The sequence below is a fragment of the Diabrotica undecimpunctata genome, chromosome 8 (assembly GCF_040954645.1).
Source record: "Diabrotica undecimpunctata isolate CICGRU chromosome 8, icDiaUnde3, whole genome shotgun sequence".
In the NCBI taxonomy this organism is placed as follows: Eukaryota; Metazoa; Arthropoda; class Insecta; order Coleoptera; family Chrysomelidae; genus Diabrotica; species Diabrotica undecimpunctata.
The window spans coordinates 73,744,660-73,756,646 of NC_092810.1; the positions used below are offsets into that span (position 1 = coordinate 73,744,660).

An 11,987-nucleotide genomic window follows, 5' to 3' on the forward strand; every position below is an offset into this window, starting at 1 on the left:
CAGAGACATTCTCCTTTCGTTTTATTATACACACAACACACTACCTATTTTTTTCAAGCCAGTTTCTGGCTTGACAACAAAATCTACATCATACAATCATTTGGAGCAACTCAAAGTCAAACTCTATTGTTATCGGTGGTCTTAGAAATCAATTTTCACTTATTTCTAAACAAATTAAAAAATTTACTGTTAGTCTTTCCTATCTACATTTACAAACGCTTACAAATAAAATTTTATTTTCAAAAAATCCAACCGTTTTTTGTTTTCAAAGTCCAGTGTTCCGTAAAATTTTGTAGCTCACATTTTGTACTTTAAAAATATATTGAGAAGTAATCGTTCGTGGAATTTAAATATTAAAAACACACTTTCTCTGGAGTACACTAAATTCTTATTTTTACCTTAATTTTCACTTTATATATATATATATATATATATATATATATATATATATATATATATATAAAGTGATAGAAATAAGAAATACGTATATACGGTTGCCTTCCATCTTATACACATATTTTATTATTTTTTTCTCTTTTTATTGCGAGCTATGCCGATATCTTTTACCTTTATTTTACTATTAACTCGCATTATCCTTTTTCTTGTTATATATATATATATATATATATATATATATATATATTTATATATATATATATATATATATATATATATATTTATATATATATATATATATATATATATATATATATATATATATATATATATATATATATATATATATATATATGTCAATGAAGTTCGCTATGATAGTGGAGTACATGGTTAATTGAAGTAACTTGGTTAAAAGTTGGAAAATAAAAGAAAGGATATCATAAACAAGACAAACATTGATAGAGACAAAAAATACGCTTGGTTTACCTTGCAACAGATATGCAGCATAATAAGTTGGAACTGAAAGAAATAGCTTAATTTATGAACAATAGAGACTAAAAAAAAAACGTTCTGTTTTAAATTAGAAAAAACAGAACTAAATCAATATTATAAAAGATCAACAATGTTCGATGAACTGTATTGTGAAAAAACTTAGATGTAAGTAACATAACAAAAACTATCCAAAATAGAAGACAAACAAAGTTCCAAATTAGCACTGAGAGATATCTATATAAAAGGCTAGGACGACAAGTCACACTGTTTGTATGTTCCGATAACTTCTAGCAAAACCTATGGCGCACCTTGTAATCTAATAAACCAAAAATACGGAGGGTATCAAAAATAAATTGAACGTTATTACAGCCAGAACCAGAAACAGAGTAGAAGAGAGAAGAACAGTTTCCTAAGCAAATTTCTCACTCGACTGAGTGGTAACGTTACGTGGTGTAATCTACTTTAGTTGGTAGAAAACGGACACCACTTTATATATCTGAACCATGGACGTATAAACACAGATACTATGTTTATACGTCCATGATCTGAACTATGTTTAGTCCACTTAAATATTTAAAAATATCTGTACCGGTTTACAACTTCCGTTTTGCAAGAAAAGATGAAATATTAGTATAAGCCTGCTTTGAGTAAAAGTCACGACGAAGTAAACATTTTTAATCAATGTACATCGAAAAGCGTACTTTTTAAGTAAAAAAATTTACAATGTATCTGATATAACTTTATTTTATTCTAGGTCTTGTTGATGTATTATCCCTTATTACAAATACTAGAGTTTTTTTCACAATTGTATATGGTCATCAAAACAAAAAAACTCTTTGTACATATTGGCGTGTATATGATGATGCTGTTGCTTTCCAGAGTTCATTATATGGTATACATCTTTACTGAATATAACAATCTAATCCAATCCAATCCAATCAAAATTTATTTTGAAATTATGGCTGCGCTTAATGTATTACATATTTTAACCGCTTTAATTTTCTTATGGTATTGTGATGTAAAAATGTTACCCTTAAACATTTTTTATAAAACCATAGTATTACGTGAATGTTATATCAGACAGAACTTGAAAATTGAATCTCAAAAGTTGACAATAGTTTCATCTAAGGTATAAAATTACAAAGAAATTACTACCATCTAAAGAAGAAAACTGTTTGATTTTATCTAGGTATTAAGATTAACCATTTTTTTTTAAATTCAGTTCTTTATATATTTTAATATTAATATGGATACAAATATTATGCTTGCAAAATTAATAAATCTTTATAGGTACATTTACAATCAATTTACATTAATCCTAGTATCACGATCATTTTAAGCTCTTTTTACCTTATTTAATTTAGTGATTTATATGCGGTGTTTATTTTCACATGGTTTTCTTTTTATCATGATACACTTGTATACTTCCTCTCAAACGTTTACTTTCACAAACTTGTAAAATTATTAATTATCCCATAAAAAGACTGTACATATGATACTACGACTAATATTATACTGAAGCTATTTTCTTGTGGCTTTTTATTTTTATTGGAAATTAATCGAAATTTTAGTTTTAAATACGTTTATTTTGACGTTTCGAGTTCCACTTTGGAAAATACAAATTATTTTGTATTTTGAGGATATTTGAACGATTTCCGAAGTATAAATCGAAACGTAAAAATAATCGTATATAAAACTAAAATTATGGTTAATTTCCAATAAAAATAAATGCCTTATATGTTTAGTGACTTTGATGTATATACCATAAACTTAATTATTGGTTTAGATTGAGTCTTTTTTTTATAAAATGTTTATGAAGATTTGATACTTTGATAATTCTGTGTAGAACTTTTATTACCCTTTTTGCCGTTATACCTTTAAATCATCATATCATATTACATTGTGAAATGTGTACTAATGTTTTTCTCGTATATTAAAAAGCTTGATCAAGCCATTGATCAGAGAAAACATTTTGACAGACTTTTTGGCAACATTTTTGTAATGAAGAAATTTTAATTTAGTTGTATGTGTTCTAAGATAATATTTATTTCAAATGAACCTTTAACAGCTATGATTAAAAAATGTTACCCTATCGTTACCATCGGTATGGGATACCACTGAAAGTAAGTCACTTAAATACGTTCTTGCATTCAGGTATATCTTTGAAAAAAACTTTTTTAAAAAACAAAATGTTTTGTTGATTGATGCTCAACGTTAACGTCTGTTATTTCAGTTTTTTTAAGATAAATAATAATTGGCGTGTATTTTTCGAAATAAAAAAAACTTAAATCAAATCTTCATACACAAATGGAAAAAATATATGTCTAAGCATTTTAATTTTTGACGATTATGTATGCAAGTTCTTAATATTTTTTAGTTATTTTAAACAAATAGCCGTAGTAACTACATTCTCCATAAACATCAAAAAATGTTATTTGCTTTATTTTACTTGGACATAAGTAGCAGGTTTTTTTTTACAAGTCATTCATCCTTTGAATTTTTAGCTTCAGTAGTTTCTTCAATCTGCAACAGACCCTCCATACGACTTTTTATGTTTTTGGTTAAATTAAGAGTTCCAAAATATATCTGATGCATATATGGTATACTAAGCCACAGATTTGAGAAATAAACTACGATCTATTGGTGTGAATTATTTATACTTTTGATCTAAAATATATGGGTTTATACCACACATATTTATCATTTAAAGAAATACCGCCCTCAGCCATCTATGAGATCAGCTACCAGAAGAGTAATTTTCACTTTTTTCCAAGGTCATATAATAATCTATAATAATTTTTGGTTTATCAGTCTTAGGATCACCATTTGGAGAATGATGCATGGATGAAATAAGTAATACTGCCTTATTTTCTAGAAAGTAAAATAAAATTTTCAATATAATTATACAATTTAATACCATTTTTTTAGTCTGTTGGATAAGAAATAAGAGGAAATTATCGGCTTGCTTTTTAGTGTACCCAAAAATGTTTCCTTTTTTGTAATTTTGTTACAACTTGCCAACTACTAAACCAATTTTCTACTGTTATATTTTGGTTACCTATTTTTTTCTATGGGCTTTACTAACCTTATTACTGCTTGTGATGAAACACTATAAGTCCTGACTATATGAATATTTACCAGAATAAGTAACCATTGTACAAATAATTATTTGTGACATATTACAACACACATATTTTTTATGCCCCAATTAGCAGGTTTTTTGGGCATATACATCTTAAATCCTCATCAACTTCTAAAACTTCAACAACATTCGACAAGATTTTTCGTCAATACACACGTAATGACTCAAACATAAATTTTTCTGCAGTTTCAATAAATTTATTAAAGAGGCATAAAATAGCTGCTATCTATTTTTTTTTCAATCTCTCTGTCATATCCATATTTCAAACCGCCTTCTATGCGGTTAACCTCATAGAGACCTCAAGACCTCTTAAAGAGGTCTTCAGTAGCAAACAATTGTTTTTATATTCAGCTGTTAAAGCTATTATATTTAGTGAAGGAGGTTGCTTTGGCCTTAAATAATATAAAATGTTAAACTGATGAATAGAAAGCAGAAACAATGGGATTATTTTATTATTAACAATAGGATATTGTTATTTAGTTAAATTTATTTTTTTACGTCCATATAAAAGTTTTCCTGTTCACAAATTTCTGGGAAGGTAATCCTTTATTTGTTTTCTTTATCTGGTTCTTCTATATCACTTTCATCTTTTTCTGAATCAAAATTATCTAACTGTCAATAGTGTAGCTTCCATCCTCATTGCTTATATTTTTGAAATCTTCTAATTGTTTCAAATCATTATTCGTAAAATTTTGGATCACTTGAATATATACTAGATGGTAAGGGAATCTGTGATATCTTTCTATAAGTGGTAAAACATAAACACACTCCATTAATATTGTAACTTTTACACTACCGGGCGGTATGTTATACCGCAATTGCCACTTTAATCTTAAACGTCCTTTACTACTAAATGTTATAACTGCACTAATAAATTCATCAGCATAAATATGGAGAATACTAAAACGTTCAAGGTCGAAAGCGCCATATTTGTAGTGTAACCTATTTAGATTTTTATTTTAAAACAACAATATTATTACTTTAACCACTGTCTTATATTTCCATGTAAAATATTATCAATTTACGAGTAGAAAAACTTCCCAATATTGCAAGCATGATTTTTTGTTTATTTTTTACCAATTAGATTTTAGTAGGAATAAAGCAATATCTCCCAGACTGTCTAATGTTAAGTATGGTTTTCATTATGATTTTATAATTTCATGTTCGTCTTTTTTTCGTGTGCCATCTCCTCTAAGAAGTTTACTGCGCAATGAAGCGGTTAACAGTTAAATAGTTTAAAGGAGTGACAATCGACCACGAGATACATCTTTTCTCTCAGATTTCATTCCCTGTATTCTTGACTGTATTATCACTTAAAGCAGAATATAACGTTCACCTCTCATGTCATGTTTCAAATCTTATAACTTTCTAATAATAGTAATCTGAATTTCTCTAATAATAATATTAAAAAAATGCAGGCTTACATCAGAAGAAAAACAAGAGAAGCTAAAGAAAAAGAAGCTGTAAAGAAATGTAAAGAAATAGAAAGAATACAAGCCAAGCATGACAATTTTAATGTATACAAAAAGGTAAAAGAAATAACGGGTACTTTTAAAAAGAGAACACAAATAAAACTCATAGACACCAATGGAAAATTAATCATTGACTCCCAAGAGATGAAAGACAAATGGAGAATATATTTGGAGACACTTTTTCAAGATCAATGAACGGATTATAGGCATCCATTTTCAGAGAGGATGACGGGCCCGGACATACTTAAATCCGAGGTAGAAGAAGCAATAAAACGGATGAAAAGCAGGAAAGCTGTAGGGCCTGATAATATCGAAGCTGAATTTTTAAAACTCTTGGAGGAAGAAGGAATAAATTGGATCACTGCTGTCTTCAATAAAATATACAATACAGGAATCATCCCTGATAAATGGCTAAAATTATAATTCATAGCGATACCTAAAAAACGGGGGGCTAAAAAGTTCGAAGAATATCGAAAAATCAGCCTGATGAGCCACATGTTGAAACTGTTTCTTAGAGTCATCCATGGAAGAATTTATAAGAAGTGCGAGGAACAAATATCGGACAGACAGTTCGGCTTCATTAACGCAGTGGGTACCAGAGAAGCACTTTTCGAAGTACAGGTACTGATACAAAGATGCAGGGACGTTAACTGCGAGGTATAAGCGTGCTTGATCGACTATGAAAAGGCATTTGACAGAGTTCAACATCAAAAGATGATAAACATTTTAAAAGAAGCAGACCTGGATGACAAAGACCTCAGAATAATTTCAGAACTATACTGGAATCAGACTGCATACATGAAAATTAACGGAGAAGAAACAGATCACATAAAAATACTACGCGGAGTTAGACAGGGATGTATCCTATCTCCGTTGATATTTAATATGTACTCAGAGAAAATTTTTAACGAGCATTAGACCCACCATTTAGAACATCCTTCTAAATGGTAAAAGAGTAAACAATGTTAGATATGCCGACGACACCATGGTGATAGCAGATAGTTTAGAGGGACTTCAGAGGCTAATGGACAGCATAAACGAGTACAGTCAACAGTACGGACTAAACATTAATACCCACAAAACGAAACAAATGGTTATTAGCAAGGAGAAATAAGACCGTTCTTGCCGCATAGGAAAGGCAAGAACGGTCTTTAACAAAATGAGCGCCATCTTTAAAACTCACAACATATCCCTAGATACAAAAATGAGACATTTGAGATGCTATGTTTTCTCTGTGTTGTTGTACGGGGCGGAGGCATGGACGCTTACAGACACCACTATTAAAAAACTTAAAGCATTTGAGATGTGGCTTTATAGAAGAATGCTGAGAATATCATGGACAGCAAGGATCACGAACAAGGAAGTTCTAGAAAAAATGAAGAAGGAACCAGAGATTGTGTTAACGATCAAACGCATAAAATTGCAATATCTGGGACACGTTATGAGAAATCAGCACCATTACTCCCTGATGCAGTCTATATTGCAAGGTAAAGTCAAAGGTAAGCGAGGACCCAGTAGAAGGAGAATATCATGGCTGTGGAATTTAAGAACATGGTTTAAGAAAACCTCAACGGAGCTATTTCGAGCCGCAGCGAGCAAGGTCACGATTGCCAATATGATTTCCACCATCCGAAACGGATGGGAACCAGAAGAAGAAGAAGAACTTTCTAATTTTAATGGTATTCAGCACTTTCCTCTCTATTCCCATTCTCCTTTACACCTTAAAATTTTTGACACGATCCACCAACTTATTCTTATAGGCTGATGAATCAAATGCTTCTAGTTGGTCTGTCATACATTTTTTAGAGTCCAAGCTTCCATACCATAATATAAAACAGAATGAAAATAGCATCTTAATAGTCTTTTAATAATCTTTAAAAACATTGTATTGTCGCTACTGTAGAACTTTTTTTCATTTTATTGAATGCATTTCTTGCTTGCTTTATTCTTGACCTAACTTTTTCCGTGTAGTTATTATTTTTGTTGTTTATAGTTTCCAGATATTTATATATTTTTACTTTCTTGATTTGCCATTATCTTCTCTGACTTATACTACTATATCGATCATCATTGGTTGTAGTTCTTCCAGACTTTCACTCAGTGGGACTGTATCATATGCAAATCTTATGTTGTTAATGGGCTGTCCATTTACTTTTATGCATGCTGTTAATTTCTCCATTACTTCCTTAATTATTTCTTTTGAATACAAATTGCAAAGGATGAACGACAGCACATATCTTTGTCTGACATTGCTTTTAATTTCTATCTTAATTAATACTCTATTTCCTTCCTTTAAAACAGATTTTTAATTTTAATTGAGGTTGATTGACATCCAGACTTCTTTGTATGATTATGTTTATGGCAAATAGCTATTTTCTTATTTCCATCGCATTTTTTCATTCCCATCGCATTTCTAAATCCAATTTGGGTTTTGGGATTTTAATATATTCCTTTAAGTATTTTATGTATTATTAGATGTATGACATTCAAGAATATTTTCAGGGCGTGGCCCATTAAACTGATTGTTCGATGATCTTGACTTTTTTTGCATTTGGTTTCTTGGTTAATGTTAGAAAAGGAGATATCAGCAAATCTTTAGGAATAATGTATGTATTGTATATTGTATATACCCAAGTTTCCATGTTTGCATGTTTTCCTCTTGTGTTAGTTTTATTATCTCTACTGGTATTTGATCAGACCCGCTGCTTTGTTGTTTTTTGTTAGTTTATTGGCTTATGTTATGGTTTCTTCCATCGTTATATCTTTTTTTTTCCTTTTTTGAGGATAGAAATTTCTAAAAAATGCACCAAATTAACCCATCCCTAGTGATTGCTGGATATGTTGGATACCCTTCGTTATATCTGGCCCTCTGTAAGTAGTCATTACTTCGTTTTGTACTAATTCTGGTCACTCATATAGGAATAGCTGTTATTATACTCTTGGCATCTCTTCAATCTGTCGGTAGTACAGTAATATGTACTTTCACACATTTCACCATTGTTTATGCTTCAAAGATGTGTAAAGTGCTATTTACATTTTAAATAGTTTTTTATCTTATTTTCTTACTAAATTTGACTTTTGTGCCATTTTAAATTATTTTTAGTGCTTTTATTGTTTAGTAATAATTGTGTAACTGTTGTTTTGTCTATTTAATATTAACTTTTTCTACATATCAAAGAAATTGGAGATATTAGCTTTTTTATTATTAGGATGTAGGTGAGACTTTTAGTTTATAATTATGATGTATTTTGTTCTGACAGCTTATGTTTGCATCATTTATAAACAATATGTTTTATAAAATTTAATACCATTTGTCTGCGTCTAAAATAAAAAAAAATCCCCGTTATACTTATGCATAAAAACTGCAGTTCGTCAATAAGGAAAAGTAACTAGAACAAACGATTAAACTGTCATTATGTTTGCAACGATTTTTTTCTTCTTTTAATATTAGTTAGGGTAGACGCGACGTAAGTGGTTTAAGTTTTTCGGCTACTTTTAGAATTTACATTTATAATTCTAGATTATAATTTTATTTTGAATAAACGTATAATTTAATAGTTGGACTTTTATTGTAAATATTACTGATACCCTTTTACTAGCTTATTCCAAAACGCTACAATCCAAACTGTGGGTTGGTTTTCTAGCATAAAGAAATTCTACTATTGAGACAGAGAAAGAACATCACAAGATAAAAAAGCTTCCTCGGTCGTAACTACAAGAAATTCTTATATTAAACAGATTTAAAAATTGCCGCATGGAAAATGAAAAGCTTGTATTCCACTGGAAAATTAGATAGCGCCATACAGGAAATAACGAGAGTTCAAATAGATATATTGGGAGTCAGGGACACACAAAAGATAGGAACTGGAAAATATCTTAATTGAACTTGCGCAATGTTTTACTATGCTGAAGTGATCGCTACGGAGTTGGAATTATTGTATCCAAGAAATTGGAAGACCCCATTCTTAACCACACTTTTAGTTTAGGATAATGTTTATGCAAGCTAAACTTAAACGCAATATTCTAAACCTTATACGAGTCTACGTCTCAACAGAAGACAAAGGCAAAGACAAAATCGATAAATTTTATATCTTAAAAGATGTTATAAGAAAAACGGAAACTGAATATATTAATATCAATATAGTAGATTTTAATGCTAAGATAGGGTTGAAAAACATATCGGAAATCATAATCAGAAACAAGAGGGTCGATCAAATAGTTCAATTTTACCAGAGCGAAGATTTACAAATAACCTATACTCTATTTTCGCTATCCCCGCATAGGCTATACAGATGGACCTCTCCACGAATACACGAGAATAAATTTTGAGAAACCAAATAGACTACATTATGATAAATACATATATGGATTAAATATACAAATAAATTATTTTCTGACAACAGAAACAATCTTTCACAAATAAAGAGTGAAATCGGTCCTAAGATATTAAAAGAAGTAGTAAAAAACGCAATAAAGAATTCCAATATGGAAAAGCAACGAGATCCAATAAAAAAAAGAAGGTACGATTTATAAGGTAATTGTGAACTTGTTACAGTTAAAATCAAAAGAAAGGTCGCCGAGGCCTCATGGTGGGATAGACCAGGGAAATAAGCAAAAAAAGTACCCTGTTTGTGACACTCGTCCGGCCAGGCAAAGGACAGTTGTTTTGAGTAGTAAATCATGCATTGATTCAAGCCAAATGGTTAAAGCTAATTACAAAAGTAAGAAGTTACAGAGGTGCAGATAGTAATTCTGATTATTTCCCACTGGTATTGGAAATTAGTAGCTAAAAAAGATATAATATTATAATATAACATAGTTAAATATGAAATTTCAAAAAAAAAAGAAATTTACAAAAAAAAACTATGATATATAATAATACAAGCCATAAGAAGACAAAAACACAACAAGTAGAGAAAATGTGGGACGAAATTTAAGAGCAGTAAGAGAAGCAACACAAAAAAATCAACTCAGAAAAGAAAATGTCAATATGATTTAATTGACAACTAATGTAAAACAAATCTTTAACTTAGAAAAATATTCAGATAGAAATAGATATGAATGCGAAGTGAGAAAGAAGAACATATATCAATAGCAACGGTATAAATATAAAGTAAGACAATTAAAATAACAAAATAACAGGAGAATGGATATATATTATGTAAAAAATGTTTTATACAGACACTAAGGAACTTAAGAATAGAGCACTCTAGTGTAAAGTAAAAAAAGGGACAGACAATGCGTAATTAAGGTAATGCAATTGCAAGATGGAAAGAACATATTGACAAATAACTGAATGAAGAAAAGATCGACATGAAAGCGTTACAGAAAATATAATGATGGACATGAAAGTAAAATACCCAAACCAAGGTAAAATATTAGAAATAATAGATAATTCGAAATACAATATGAGCCTAGGAAGAAGTCAAATAATGGCGAAAACAAAAAGTACGCAAGAAATTTGCTGAAGATCAAAGTGTAAGAACTTAATAGAAGAATTTATATATTAGAATAAAAACCACAAGAATGGACAACAGCAATATTACTACCATTACATAAAAACCGGGACACGACGGATTGTAACAACTGTAGAGAGATTGGACAATCTATAAAGTCTGGCTACGGTAATTAAAAGATGATTACAAAATTTTTGAGATGGATTACTAGGAGATTCCAAGGATATAATCCCGCTTTGTAATAATTTTATAAAAAAATAGAGGTTACGAGATAATTCTGATATAAGAAATAAACAACGTGATACGTATATGGAATAAATACAAATTTATTCAGCTAATAAATACCGGGCCAAACTAATAAATGAAGACACAAGTGCATAAAGGATCTATGTAACATTTTTTAAAAAAATCAGCTTTTAGGCTCAGTAGGTCTGTTTTAACCCCTAAATTTGCTTCATAAGATTTATTTTTCTTAAAAACGTTTAGCAACGATTTATTTAGGGGATAAAGGATCCATGTACCAAGCAATATTTTATTACAAAAGTGCATAAAAGATCCATGTGCTCAATATTGTACATAGATCTTTTATGTCTGACCAAACGGATTGCTGTTGTCATGTCATGTTACATAGATTCCTAAAGTTAGGTTATGTTGTTCTTTACATCTAAAATCGTACTGTGTACTTTTATAGTGAAAATAGTGAAATAAGTTGCGAAAATGTCAGCAAGAAGAAGACTTTTACTTAATCTGGGACAAAAACAGTATGAAGATATGTTGAAATAATAATTAATCTTGTTTTTTACTAAAATGTGCTTCTTAATATTAATTTGAGGTTAAGAGTTTACCGGAACGGTAACAAAATACCTGCATAAAACTTGTTTTGAGCAATGTTTTTATTATTTAAACATTGTAGAACAACTTGATCAGATAAAAAGAGATTAAGCATAACTTTATTGTCGTAGATATTGCCGAAACTTTACCTGAACAAGATAAAACTCCACCAAGAATCGAGAATATCCTGCATGAAAA

At 29.7% G+C, this 11,987-nt stretch overlaps 1 long non-coding RNA gene across 1 annotated transcript in view; it reads left to right on the plus strand.

Annotated features, from left to right (window-relative positions):
- LOC140447699 (uncharacterized) overlaps window positions 1–9,041 on the plus strand; it is a 49,733-nt gene extending 40,692 nt beyond the window's left edge. Inside the window, exon 3 of the long non-coding RNA XR_011951624.1 lies at window positions 1,643–9,041. This is a non-coding gene — a long non-coding RNA (uncharacterized lncRNA). The remainder of the gene's footprint in view (window positions 1–1,642) is intronic.
- Window positions 9,042–11,987: the final 2,946 nt, after the last annotated feature.